Source organism: Neodiprion virginianus, chromosome 1, assembly GCF_021901495.1.
Source record: "Neodiprion virginianus isolate iyNeoVirg1 chromosome 1, iyNeoVirg1.1, whole genome shotgun sequence".
Taxonomy (NCBI): Eukaryota; Metazoa; Arthropoda; class Insecta; order Hymenoptera; family Diprionidae; genus Neodiprion; species Neodiprion virginianus.
Genome location: NC_060877.1, coordinates 12,541,000 through 12,555,014, shown reverse-complemented (window position 1 = coordinate 12,555,014; position 14,015 = coordinate 12,541,000). Strand labels below are relative to the sequence as shown.

General features: G+C 34.8%; 1 protein-coding gene across 2 annotated transcripts in view; it reads left to right on the top strand.

Annotated features, from left to right (window-relative positions):
- Positions 1-250: 250 nt before the first annotated feature.
- The window catches only part of LOC124299101 (multidrug resistance protein homolog 49), a 97,855-nt gene continuing 84,090 nt past the window's right edge, over positions 251-14,015 (top strand). For both annotated transcript variants that reach the window (XM_046752122.1, XM_046752045.1), the window contains exon 1: positions 251-487. The gene's annotated coding sequence lies outside the window, so the exon portion shown is untranslated. The remainder of the gene's footprint in view (positions 488-14,015) is intronic.

Genomic DNA, 14,015 nt, shown 5'->3' with positions numbered 1-14,015 from the left:
GAAGTATTTCAACTTGAACGAATGCTTTTGATGACACAATGACACGAACGCGACGGCGCAGAACTGCGGTTAGAATCAAGTTTATCGGTGTAACAAGGCCTCCCTCCACCATGCAAAGTCGTAGCAAGTAAACTCACACGTAAACGTTTCGTACGTAACTGACACACCAAGACATATACGAACCTCAGAACGGGTTGGTATACATAGCGGACTGCCACAGCGTTCACAGTCAGTGTAAAACGGCCTTCTGGCTGACGGTGTCCAGTGGTATTTTAGCAGAGTCATCGTTGAGCGTTCTCCAGCTGTGCAGTTTTGTTCGACTGCATCAGGCTCTGGAACAGTTAGCGCATGTTAAACGGAGAAAAGAAACGAGTAGTTTTTCTGAGCAAATTTTTCACTCACGAGGCCTAGTGCAAACGGGTTTGGTGGATGTAATCCTGGACTACATGTCCGACCTCAACGGTACCAAGTGGAGCTTCGGAGAAAGGTAAAAATTGGAGCATTTCAGATATTCGCATCGGTTAGTTGATGTAACGGTTGCATTATTGCACATGCAGTCGCAAATTCAAGATTGTGCAAAGATTTCTTCACCGCACCCGGCGCCACATGTATTTATAGAATGCTATGGTGCGTTTTCCTGTCGCGTCAAGTACAAGATATATGTTCACTCACGAGTCTGGAAATCGAATTCTCGCAAATTCTATTTGACTTGCGTTTTTATGCAACGCTCGTCGCATTCCTGACCGATACTATCGGCGTTCGACTTTTTCCCCGACAATAGTTAGAGGCTTTTTTTCCTTCGTTTTTATATTGCTTTCCGTTTGTGGTCAGAGCGTTATGTGCGTTAAAAAACTTTTTTCACAGCGTTCAAAAATCTTTTTGCCTTCTCTCAAAAGGCACCTGAGGTGACAAAATATTTCACTAGGTATATCTCAAGAACTGCAAAAATAACTTTCCACGATCATTCCTCTCCCATTTTAAAAACTCAGCCACATAAATGCAGGAGAAAATATTTATGTTATGCACGAAAAAAATTGAATCAAATGTTTGACTATTTTCAAGTACGGGATTGTGAAGATGATCTAGTTTAAAGTCCGTACGATCAATTTTTTATACAATATTATTTACGATTCTGCTGATACGACACATCTATTCGTAGCAATTGAAATCTAGATAGAAAATGAAAAATTAGGACAAGTTTTAGAAATTACAACTGACATAGCAATTGGCGCCGATTTTCAAAACATCAAATGCGAGTGAATTTCGCTATTTTATTCGTTAACATTCTATTGTCATTGTCATTTTCTTGGGCGTGTAAAAACATTGCCTTTAGATACGCGTTACGTCAGAGCGGAAACTTGCGTGGCAGTTATGATCCGATTACTTTGCCTGGATGCGCTTCTGTGCAAGGTTATCAGAGTACAGGCAATGCACGCTATTTCATGTCCCATGTGTTGACATAAATTAATTAAGTATTTCCATATCATGAATTCGATAAATGTTGTTCCAAAATTGAAAATTGTGCAACGAAAATTCTCTTACACGTGCAGTGTAAAAGTGTGAAGTATTCCTTATTTGCCACTTCATCGGTGATCCCATAGAATATTTTCAAAATTCGGGGTGAAATTTTTTTTTTCATCAGTTATTGAAATAGTTTATGAAAAAATTATTTCGTATTTTTTGTTTTCACACTGCACGAAAGTTACAGCTCATACGACGAATTATTATAATATAGTATAATGCTATGTATTATAAAAACGTAATTGCTATTTTCAACAAGAAAGAATATGCAGTAATTATTTTGGTCCCTGTACCAATTGTACTTGTCAAAATTTGAAATAGAAATTTCGAATGAAGGCTATTTGCAAGTTTTCTACCTTTAGTTGGATAACCTCTCGTTTAACCAATCGCGATTTGCAAAGCCAGTGTTCGAAAAAAGAATCGCTCTGTGTAATATGCGTAGCATAATCCGACTCAGACAGTTGAATAAGCATATACCACCAATTTTGATTTAATTCAAGATCTTGGTTTCTCACGCAAAGTTGAGTGGTTCGGAATTTATAAAGAAAGGAAAAATGTTACTTCAGCGACCCATAGAAGGATATTTTAATGTAAAACGGTGTCTCCGACCCGAAAAAATTCATTTTTGCATGACACTGTGAAACTACGGATTGAAAAATTCTCTAGTCGTTGTTCCAAACAACGATTGTCATTCAAAAATGAACAAATTACGAAATAAAATATCGATTTCTAATTTCAATCGTCATTTATCAAAATTCTCAGAAGTAGGTCATATCATGTACAAAAATCAGACAATGCCAACTTTTATCCTCCTCGAAATCACGTAATTTATTAAAACGTATCAGAATCCTCCTATAAATATTGTTGACAGCGCTTTACGTGAATGCGGTTACGCCTTCACGGAAAAAAACCCCAACTTGGGTGTAAAGTCGTACTTCTAACTTTTTTCTTATGGGAAATTAGCATTATCTATGAGTTGGGGGTAGGAATTTACACCCAAATTGGGGTTTATTTTCCGTGAGGGTGAAAGTCAAGATCAAGAGAGAATCTTATTTATTGAAAATTTGAATTAGCATAAGTTTTATCTTACTCTTAATTCTCAAACTTAACTTTCGAAACCGTTTATTGAAATTTGTAAAGCTATTCATTCGTTCCTCAAATACTGTAATTTAAAATTGTAAAACAATCTTATTGTACTCGCAAAATAATCCGCTCTGTATAGGATTTAAATTGCGTAAATAGAAAGAAAAAACCAAGTTTTACTTTCGATAAGCCAAATTCATTTGGTCTTTTTTGAGTAAATATATAATATGTACAACTTTTAATATTGTCAAACAAGATGTCTTTAAAAGCAATGATATTTTTTTAACACCTAGTTACAAACGTTGAAATATCTTGAGTAATATTCATAAATCACATTTAATCAAAATCAGATGTGCAGAAATTGTATACTAACTAGCCTCAATTGAAATATGCTGAAAGCATTTTAAAAATCAAAGTTCTCGTTGAATTTTGTAAGAAAATTGATTTTTGGCAATATTTCATTTAATTTCAGACGATGCTCGAGCTGGTCACGTTAACGTGACGAAACGTCAGGGTAAAAAATCGTCGTTATTAGACAGTTTTAGAACCACCGTCAAGGAGTTGGTTTTTCAAAATAATAATATATTTTGTTTGTGCTCGTTTGCTAAACGTCAGACATTCGTAAGCGTGCGAAGTAGCGAGTTTTCCTAAACATACTCCGTCGCAGTAACGTTACCAAGTCATAATTTCAGTGGAGACATTTCCTAAAGAAGAAAATTAATGTAATTTGTTGCGAACATATTGTTTTTGTCACATTTTACAAGACACACCTATATAAGCTGGGTGTCTGCCCCACCGAAATATACCCTGACCGAAACACGCACAAGTCCACCAACCACGTCACGCTTTGGCATAACCTTGAGTCATTCTCACTCTCAATCTACAGTCACCTACAAAAATATATCCTTGTTTCAGACCCATCGGAAGAAAAGTGCCCTGGATCAATCAAAGTTCACCATGGCGAATATTGGTTGGATTCTGATTGAATCATATAAATAACTGTTTTGGCCCATTCGTGTTAAATTACGAACAGACAAAGTCACTATTTGAACCCTGATAGCCGTTATCTCTATCGGAACGCTTCTCTCTACGCAGTTTGCAAAGTTTTTCTTTCCGTTAGAAGTTTTTTTTTAATTTGCAATTGATCTGAATGATAAAATTACCGGGGTATGAGTCGCGGATTTTATTCAAACGTGGTATACTTTTAGAGTAGTCAAAAATATTCGACGCTCATTCTTTACATCGGAAATAGTTCAGTTTGTGAAGTGAAAACCATCTCTTGTACTCTTCATTTTGTGAGGAGGATTTCCGAGTAACTCGAAACAAGGCATTTCGGAAAATACATTTCGCTGGATAGTCGTTCGAGTTGAAAAAATGAATCGTTTCATGGTACTAAATTAACCTTGGTTGGATCGTTTTAAACTTTGCCATTGTCATTTTAAGATTTAATGCTTATATATTGTGGTGTTTATCTGCATCTTTGTCAATATGTAGAAGGGGTAGTTCATGTCAAGTCGAACAAGTCCTGATCTTTACCCTCTTGGATTTACCCACCGATTTATTATGATATTTCACCAATAATAAGAAATTTTTGTGAAATTTATAGATTTTTTTTCACCCTCCGTTTCGTAGCTACCGAATTTTGACTTTTTGGTACCCAAATTTTTCGAACGATCATATTTTGATATCGAAGTTGTACAGCAAAAATATCTACTTACCTATGTGGATAAATTTTGACAATTTGTTTGAAATCATGAAATACACAGTTATACAGAAAATGAATAAAAAATATCGTTTTCAAAAAAAAAAAGAAAAACTACAAAATTTCAGTATTCTCGCATGAAATTCTGTGACATGCAAATAAATATTTTGTCCAAAATGGATTGATCATTTGTTTAGAAGCTGTAATCACTGATGCTGAAAATTTTTTTTAAAATTTAACTTTTTAATAAAACTTTACATTGAGTAGAAAATTTAGTTATCTGTTGAAACAACTCCAGCCCAGCAGGCCGAACAAAAAAGTTCTCTTGCCCTTCGGCATGCACTTCTTACTTCAGCCAACAAGTCTACCCTTCTACGTGTCGAAAAGAAGCATTGCAAAATGCCTAACTTGTGGAATACTTAGCTACAATCCCATCGCAATGCTTCTTATTATCTGAGATCACTTGTTCCAACTTTTATCCTCTTTATATCTGCCTTTACCGGCGTCACGCGCGTTGGAATTGTGATGCAGTGTACAAGTAACAATTGAATTTTTAAACGACTGCGACTAGGCTATTTAACCCGAAGGTGGATATTTTATTTCACAATATGAAAGCTCACAAATTTGTTAGGCAACTTCAAATACCTTTATTAAATGTTACATTTGTGTCCACCAATTTCAGTTTATGAGTCTTGCAAATACTTCTGAATAAAAAGACTTAATGCGGTTCTATGCAGATGCACTCGTTTCCACGTGTCGATCGCTCGGATCTCCGTGCTTTACGCCGTTTTCTGCGGTAGAGGATTATCGATTTCTAGATCTCGAAGTTAATCGTCTCACTCTTACTTTTTTGTATCCTACTGTGACATTATTTGATCAATTTTACTGCTATTATTATGATGTTTGTAATTTGGGAATCACAAAAAATAGAGCCTAATTATTTTTCAATATTACCATCATATATATATATAACACTACGATCTTTGTGTTACACAATAGTTAAATCGAACTTGTGCAAAGCATAAGGTTAGTAATGTGTGATGACAATTCCATGTATCAACTAGGCTTCCCTGATTACATGACAGCGTGATACCTGTTTTATGTTACATCTTCATCGAGTCAGTGGAATCACAAAAAAGCACCACGCGACATAATATTGCATAGATTTATACTCGTTGCACGATTTAACAATGCTTTAAAAAAATTAAAAATTATAACTCTGGATCAAAGAACCGCTAGTGCTGCATACAATTTACATAAAAGTAAAAACGTACTAGAGATTTCATAGTATGATGTTACAGTAATACGAATCTATAAAAAATGATTACTGGGTTAGATATTATAATAGGCGCATGATAAAATTATGAATCGAAAAAGTGACTGGTGCTAACAATAAAAAAAATAACTACTGCAGTAGAGCCTCAATCCTTCAATATCGCTTTATTCGAGTTCGCGGTTCATTCGTGTTGTATCAAAGTTACAGAAACCCGTTTTAACCGAGCTACGGTGACTTTTGTTCTGTCTGATCTGAGTTTGTAGCGTAAATATACAATTAATATTCATTAAGTTTCGACAGTGTAGATTTATTTCTGTAGTTCAGGGTATTCAAGTTTTTTGAATTTATATGAGTTCAGGTATATGAAAATTCTATTTTTACAACTGGCACTTTTGTCCATGATAAATTTGAGTGTTAATCCATTAATTCGTGGTATTACTGTGATAACTTTAACAGCAAACTGCGCAAGCCATCTATGAACCAAAAAATTCCATTCGTTGACTACGATCGTGTTCTAAATTCCTTAAAAAATCATGGGGAGTCCCAAAAAAAAAAAAAAAAATCATAAGAACTTTTCTATGACACCGTTTGAGAAAATGATAAAAAAAAATTCGCTAACTTTGAGGGCTTAAAACTGTATGAATGCGTGGAAAAAAGAACTTTCTATCGTCATAATAAGATTCCTTGGCCTCAAAAATACTTTGAACACATGCTTTCAAAAGTAAATATTTAACTCACACACCAGAAACATTAAATTACTTTATGACGCTATTCGGCAATTTTTGGCGGTTGCGGCACAGGCGCGGTTAATTGGCGGTCCTATAACGGCTTGACAGTCAAGTGGTGAACGATGATTTATGAGATATTGAACGACTTTTCAAGTAAATCTCAAATATCTCCCCGAATGGCCACAAAAAAAAAAAAAAAAATCCACCTACGTTATTTAAACATTTTTTCGATAACAGACTTGTTGAAAAACCAAACTTGTATACCGGGTGCTGCTTGATGAACAAACGAGTAGCCACGTCGTAACTTCATCAGATTCAAAGAAAAATGATTTGATCTTGAGGTTGGTGGAATTAACCAACAAAAATTCATGCTTGCTATAAAATCGCGCATAAGTAATTGTAAAGCATTATTTCTTCGAAAATAATTCATTGCACTTAATTCGTCTTACAATCGCAATTAGTATACTGTACTACGTCGTTATAAGAAAATTTTCCCTTCAGTCCGTTTGAGTGAATTTTACAGCTTCCCCCATTCTACCTGTGTACCCGGAGTCTCTCAACTTTGGTGTATTTGAATAAAAATCTTTTGGAAAATCCGCTTTATCGGAAGAAAAATTTATATCAAGTTAAAATAGATTTTAATTGAGTTTTCGCACTGACACCAAGTAAATTATTTAATAGGCTCAAATTCAAAATATGTTTGTGTAAAACAAACCTCAGAAGACTTTCTTTCAGAGTGAACTGACAATTCTCACTTTTCATATGGACGTGCGACTATGTGAAAAATTCTAATATTATCAGGATTTGCGATCGACAACCAACATGTCAAATGAGGTGAAGTGGAGTGTTGAATGTTTCATTTCCTAATCTCAAACATAATCACGAGCAATTTCTGTGGAATGTCATTAGTGTAATGGATGTGCCAATGTGTGTTATTTGTGGTGGAAAACACTTTGCAGTACAAAACGTGACCAATTATTTTTCAATAAAATTAGTGCAGTCAATTTGAAACCACACGAAACGATTTAAAATACACTGAAAATGTCCAAGATTTTACTTGAAATCAGTGGTAAGGATTTACAGTTAAATGATATTCAGCATAATTTGCACACAACATTTGAAAGCATTCTTATGTGACTCATTTCATTCCAACTGACTGGTTGCTGTCTCTAGATTTTTCATTATTCCAGTTTGAGGTTATGTAAGAGTTTTCGGTCATTATAGTTCATTAAGTAACAAGTGCGACATGACCTGCGTGCACGGGTTGCGTATAGTTTTTTTCCAAACAAGGTGTACAAAGTCAAGGGCAACGAATAATCCATGACAATAGACTAAGCACGAAGAAATAGAGTTGCGGGTTGGTGAAGAAGGGGACGAAGCCCATTCGGGGGATTGGGAGGAAGAAACTCAAAAATCAAAAGAAAATTTTTAAGATTTTTACTCATCATTCTGAGAAAACTAAAGATGTTCAGAATTATCGGTAAATTCGAAAATTCACAATAATCACAAAACCAAACATTCTCATACTTATAATAATCTTCAATATCGATGACACTGGAGCCAGCAAAACACGTGTTGGTGAAATTTCAGGGGACTTGTTCTTCAACTTTGCGGCTACATAGGTGCAGAATTTATAACGGCAATGAAAAATATTTCCAGCTAAAATAACGCAAACAATAGAGCATCACAGCTATCCGTGATTCGTGTGTCGAAATCCGCCATAGCAACAGATGTACAGCTATAAACGTCGAAATGAAAGAATAGGAATAACGTATATAAGCTGTAAAAATCTACGAAATTCAAGCTACCCATTAACTGTTGCCAATTACATATAATAATGACTCGCGTGGCAATATTACACGTGGAATCTACTTTGCGCACACTTTTCCACAATGTGGGAATAGGACATTTTGCGCACTCAAACCCGTGCGGAAAATCAAACCATGCGCACGTTTGTGGAAAATATCTGTTTCTGGGCCCATTCTCAAAGAGAAGGCGTTGTGTTTTGCTAGAATATTAAATATTCACAATCTTAAAGCGAATTACGACTGGCTCGCAGGCTGGAAAAGATGCGATAGCACTCGATTTTTATAAAGTGTTTTAAGAGAACGGCTATCTATCGATCCACAAACAGCAGAGAATTTCAACAGAGAATTGTTGAATATTCGTCGAGACCAAGAACTTGTGAGGTTGCAAATCTTCAATTTCAGCGGACCGGGTGGACATTTTGATCAATGCCAAATGAAACTTTTGTTAGCAGTGATAAAGTTTAGGCTCCCGGCTTTGAAACAGGGTAAGATTCGCATAACTATAGGCACCTGCTTGAATGCTGATGGTTTATTCAAGTTACTCTTTGTCGTTATTGGCAAATCATAAAATGCTCCAGCGTTCAGAAGTTGTGAAGCTAGTTTGATACTGCTACTTTTGAAGCCTGGTTTCACAAATAATTTGTATCCCAAGTTCAAATATTTTAAAAATCAAAATATTGACCAACGAAAATACTGCTCCCTGAAAGCAATTGCTAAGCTCATCTTCACGTTCGAGTTGATGACATCGAAGTAAGGTTATCACCACTAAACATTACTTCGCCGATGAAAAATTACGGATTCGTTTTAGAAGTATTTGGAACCAATTTTCGAGGTCCGCCAGTCGAAATTCAAAAATGACATTTTTAAGGATCACCCGACTGATTTATCCATGCCTTCAATTAGTTATATTAAAGTATTTGATCAAATAATTTGCTGTACGTTTTGATACTATGAGCATTATACTCGCGAAAATTTCGTCAATCGTTGTTGAAAAAGCTCAAGCCTCGGAGTGTCTGCACAGCAAATTTCATCGTCAGTACGATCTGTTTAGTTAACTAATTGTAAGCATTTCAATTTACAAATAGTTTCACTATATTTGTACGATGCAAAAAATTTTAAATCAGGTCCAAAACTTTGATACGAATAACCCAAAATAGGCGCTTTGAGGATAAAGTTTGTTTAAAAATTTGGGGTGTAATAAATGCCATTAACATGAACTTCGAATCATTACAACAATATATTCACGGCTTATAACTGTCACTTTAATTTGTTTAGTAACGAAGCATCGTGTGATGCTGATACACAACATTGATCCGAATAGTCCGGGTGAAATTCAAATACTATTACACTTTAGACATTTAACTAACAAATGCATGTCTTCTGTAAAAAATACAAAAACACACTCTTATCTTGATAATTAGTATAACTCCAATCCGAATTCGTGGCTTTCCCTCTGCTCTCAAGTTATCCAATTGATGGCTGCTTGGAAGATATATATAAAAAATTAAATTGAGAACTGGTTTCTAATTTATACCATTATTTCGTATTTTTTATTATTAAAATGCCAATTCGAACGTCTAATTGAAATATTCTTCAATATTCCTTCAGAAGAATGCTCTATATTTTCTTTCTCAATGTGTTAAAAACCCGAATGAAATAGTTTCGTTCAGCTTTATTACATGAAATTAGGTAATATGCAAATATCATAATTTAATATTGATTATATTAAACTATAATTACAATTGACTTAGACAATGGAATCGCTGTACGACATAGCAAGCATATTCCGTTGATCGAGGAATAGGTTGTAAAAACTGGTATACCCGTATAACATGCACTCCTATCTTCTGCAGTATCTCATATTGTTGATAGATCGAAGCCTGCAGTTACCTTATCGACCGACGATAAGTCCAACTAGATAGACATAACATTTTCTGCATATCAATGGCTCAACTTTCATCAACAGAAACGACCCATTTTTCTAAGAACTTGACCTGGCATCTCGCCCAAGATAATTCCTGCTTTCGGCTACCGTTATTTATAGCATTTCGTCGACGCCCACGCCGATAAATATATTGCGTCATTCGCTTCTCTTTTACCATACGTAAGGTGAATGCGCCGGTAATCATCGGTGAAACAGTAATCCATAGATCCACATTAGAATAAATCTAAATAAGTTTCTATCAATATATGCAAATAGGACTGATGATGACTACTGGTTCGGTGACGATTACCGATGCGCGCAGTGCAGCCTACAGCGTATTCTGTATCGTGTAAGTCCGATACAAGCAATTTAAATTAGCATAATTCAGCCTGCATTTGTTTAATTAACGGCATAAAATATTGAAATCCACGAACATTTCAACACTCGAGAATACGTTTTGCTGATCGGCATTTGCCTCTTGTTTAACGATTGGAACTTGATGTGAACCGTAAGTCGAATGTTGATAGGTAAAACGTATCTTGACGTGCATAAGTTCGGTTGGATTTACCCTGTTTTGAGTTCGCCATTCCAAACTTTCACAATATACACCCTATGCCAGGTTGAAGAGATACTTTTTTCAATTCCGTTGACAATATTCTCCTCAGTTAAAGCCTCAATTAAAATCAATCATATTATATCAATCAATTTAAAGATGTACATTCCTACATTCATAATCTTTCAGAAAATCAATTCTTCTCATTCCATTTTAGAATAGCCTCATCTTCTAAGAATATTTCAACCCCGTAACCTATAAAAAATTCGAATAATTGTAGAAGTTGCAGTAAATCTAGTGAATCCGACGTGCCAATATCAATTGCAAACTTTGAAGCCGTCTTCACACGAATCACATTTTTTAATCGCGCCCAGGTCTTAACTTACGAACCAAGGTTCGGATAGCTTTAAAATTTATAGTCTTTTTCTCTTATCGCCCCCCCCCCCCTTCTTTCTCCCTCGCCCACAGATCAACCGCTGTTCATAAAAATAACGCCACTATTGTGTAACATTCTTGAGGTTTTTTTTCCCACTTCTATACATCTGAGGACCTGAGGGGATTTCACAAATAAGAAAATTGCCAATTATCTCTTATTTTTCGTAAACTCAGTTCTTTAAAAATGCTTCCAAATTTCATTAAATCAGTTTGTATACCTCGTTAATTGTATCTGCTTGAGAAAATATATAGTGTGAAATGTCAATCTGTTACAGTACTAATGACCATTTTTTTTACTCCTCAAAGATTTCTTGGACCACTTCATTTCATACTTATCAAGTAAATGTTCGCAGAATTAAGTTCCGAAAATTTGTTCGCCGTGGACACTGATCGTCGAACTACAGTCCCGAAATGAATTGCATTAACTTTTTCATGCAAACATTTTTCCTTATATGCGAATCACTTGAAATTTTGCATACACGGGTTTTTAGGGTCGCTGATTACGAATCTGAACTCGAAAATGAAAAATTTAAATTGGCGGACAGACAAAAACAACAAGTAGAAAAATATCGAAAAAATTCTGCAAAAATTTTTTGTTGCGTATCTATTAAGTTTGTGTAAAAATCAGTATTCGAATTTTTATGGTTGATTGGCAAGAAATACGGTTTTTTTTCTGGAAAAGTACGACTTTCGACCATTTGTTTACATGTGCTGTTTTGCAATAAATAAATGAATCAATTTAGCATTTTTCTTAGACTTAGAAATATTTCAGCGATCATGTGGAACCAAAAAACCCAGCAGTTGTTATCAAAAAAGTAGTTTAATCAATAAATAGCTCCAAAAAAATAGTGGAACGCTGAGCATTCCAGCTCGAATTAAAAGGTTAAAAAAAAACAACATATTGTTTTGCGACACATTCATCTGTACTCAAGCCTGATCTCCACGTACAAATGAGGACTCGGGCAGAGCTTGGCCTGCGGCATTGCTATACCAGATAAGGTTGAAATTATCGATCAATTTCGGTCGTAATGCTAATCGCTTATCACGACCAACATATACCGGCAGTTATAATTCCTGCGCGAATCAGAACAGAGAATTTTCGAGACAGCGCGGCGCGCGGCATGGCTTTTAGTAAGCAATACGGTTTACTATCACGGCAGTCACGCGACCGAATCGGAACACTTCGGATCTCGTTTGAAACGTCGCAGCTGAATTTTTTTTTTTATCTCTGCCGAAACACTTTTGTAGGTAATATATTGAACCGATAAATCTAGTGTATATTGTTTATTGACTGTGATCGGTGATCGGAATCTTGTGTCGTTTCGAGTAAGTCGAATGATTATCGTTATTGACAGTTATTTTGTTGTGGAAGCGTTCACCTGAGGTAATTAATGACGTTTGTCAACTAATTTCTATTTGATTAATACAACGCAACTTCGCACGTCTTACATCACATGCAATGTTTACTGAACAGCGATAAGCTTTTATCGGTTATTGCAGGTATAATTATACATAACATTGAAGTTTACTGGTGTCTTATTGCACTGGTCATTGATGCAGTGTAAATAATAAAGTCATTACTTTGATAGAAAAAGTTAAAATTTTCAAAATCAAAGTGCAGTACAACGACCTTCAAGTATCTAGCGTCTTCATTGCTTATTGATCCAGTCTAGCTTTTTTTCTCCGTCTTTCTAGATTAAGAAATAGTTTCGTTATAGCTCCGTGACTTTTTACTTCAGGGTACACTTTTGTTATTATAATATTTCTATATCAATGTACTGTATTTGATGACTCTACGATGTTATTTCCACGTGAATAAATCTACAAGAATAGCTCTTCATTTTTATTATGACTATCAAATTCTTAGGTTTAAACAGTATTTGGTTCGAACATGACCGCTCAAAAGAAATATTGGAAATTAGTTTATTAAACTTGAATATTGAAATAGTTATAAATTTGTATGCCTATAAAGATTTTTGTGAAATCCTGATAAACTTTTAATGTACACAATTCAGATCGTGATCAATGACATTTTCATTACATGTGATCAAATTTTACATTTATTTGTAACACTTCTGGTGACCAAGCTATAAATACAATTACGGGAAAGCTAAATAGTATTGTTTGAATCACTCAATAATATCGAGAATTGACAGCCGTTTGGCTCGAATTTGAATATAGTTCGAAATGTTTATGGTGTTCTTACACCGTTAGTCCTGTAAAATCAAATTTTTTGTTGCAAATAGTTTTACGACCATAATTGCTACGATTGCGTAAATCGTAATTCTTATCTATATTATTCAAGGCTTTCCAACATGGCCGTAAGATACAGATCACAGCTTTAAGGGGGGATGGCTATATGGATTTTGAAAAAATCAACTCCCCCCCCTCTCAAATCGATAGTTCAACATCTTGAGAATATCGTCTGATAATCTTGAAGCGAAATTCGGAATTATTTAGATGCTACAGAATAGCAAAAAACTAACGTGTTTAACACACAACTACATCTTCGAAACGTATGGTAGCGATCCAAGAAACCGATTTTTTCATTCAAAGTCTCATAGATGCATAATTCCAATTCTATGTCGATAAATCTAAATACTAAATTAATATATATAAATAAAAAATTGAATTAAGCCATCGTTTTTTGCATAACAAACATGAAAATTTTTGGTAAAGATCGCATCTTCTATTTCCGAGTCCCGCCATTATTCAAATATTAAGCTTTTTCATGTTTCTTAGTTTTATCGATAGTGTAATTTCACATAAAATCGATTTTTTCATTGCAATTTCGAAATGGGTAAGGAACAAAAGGACTACAATTGCCGCAGTTTGTCAACTCGAAGAAAAATTATCAGGCAACAATTTTCTTCAGGTTGTGTCAAAACAATTATTTCATACTGACTAAATTTTTTTTTCACATCTTCAAATGTTCAATAAAGTTGCCATAAAATTTGAAAAGCAATGCAGCATAGATTGGCAAAA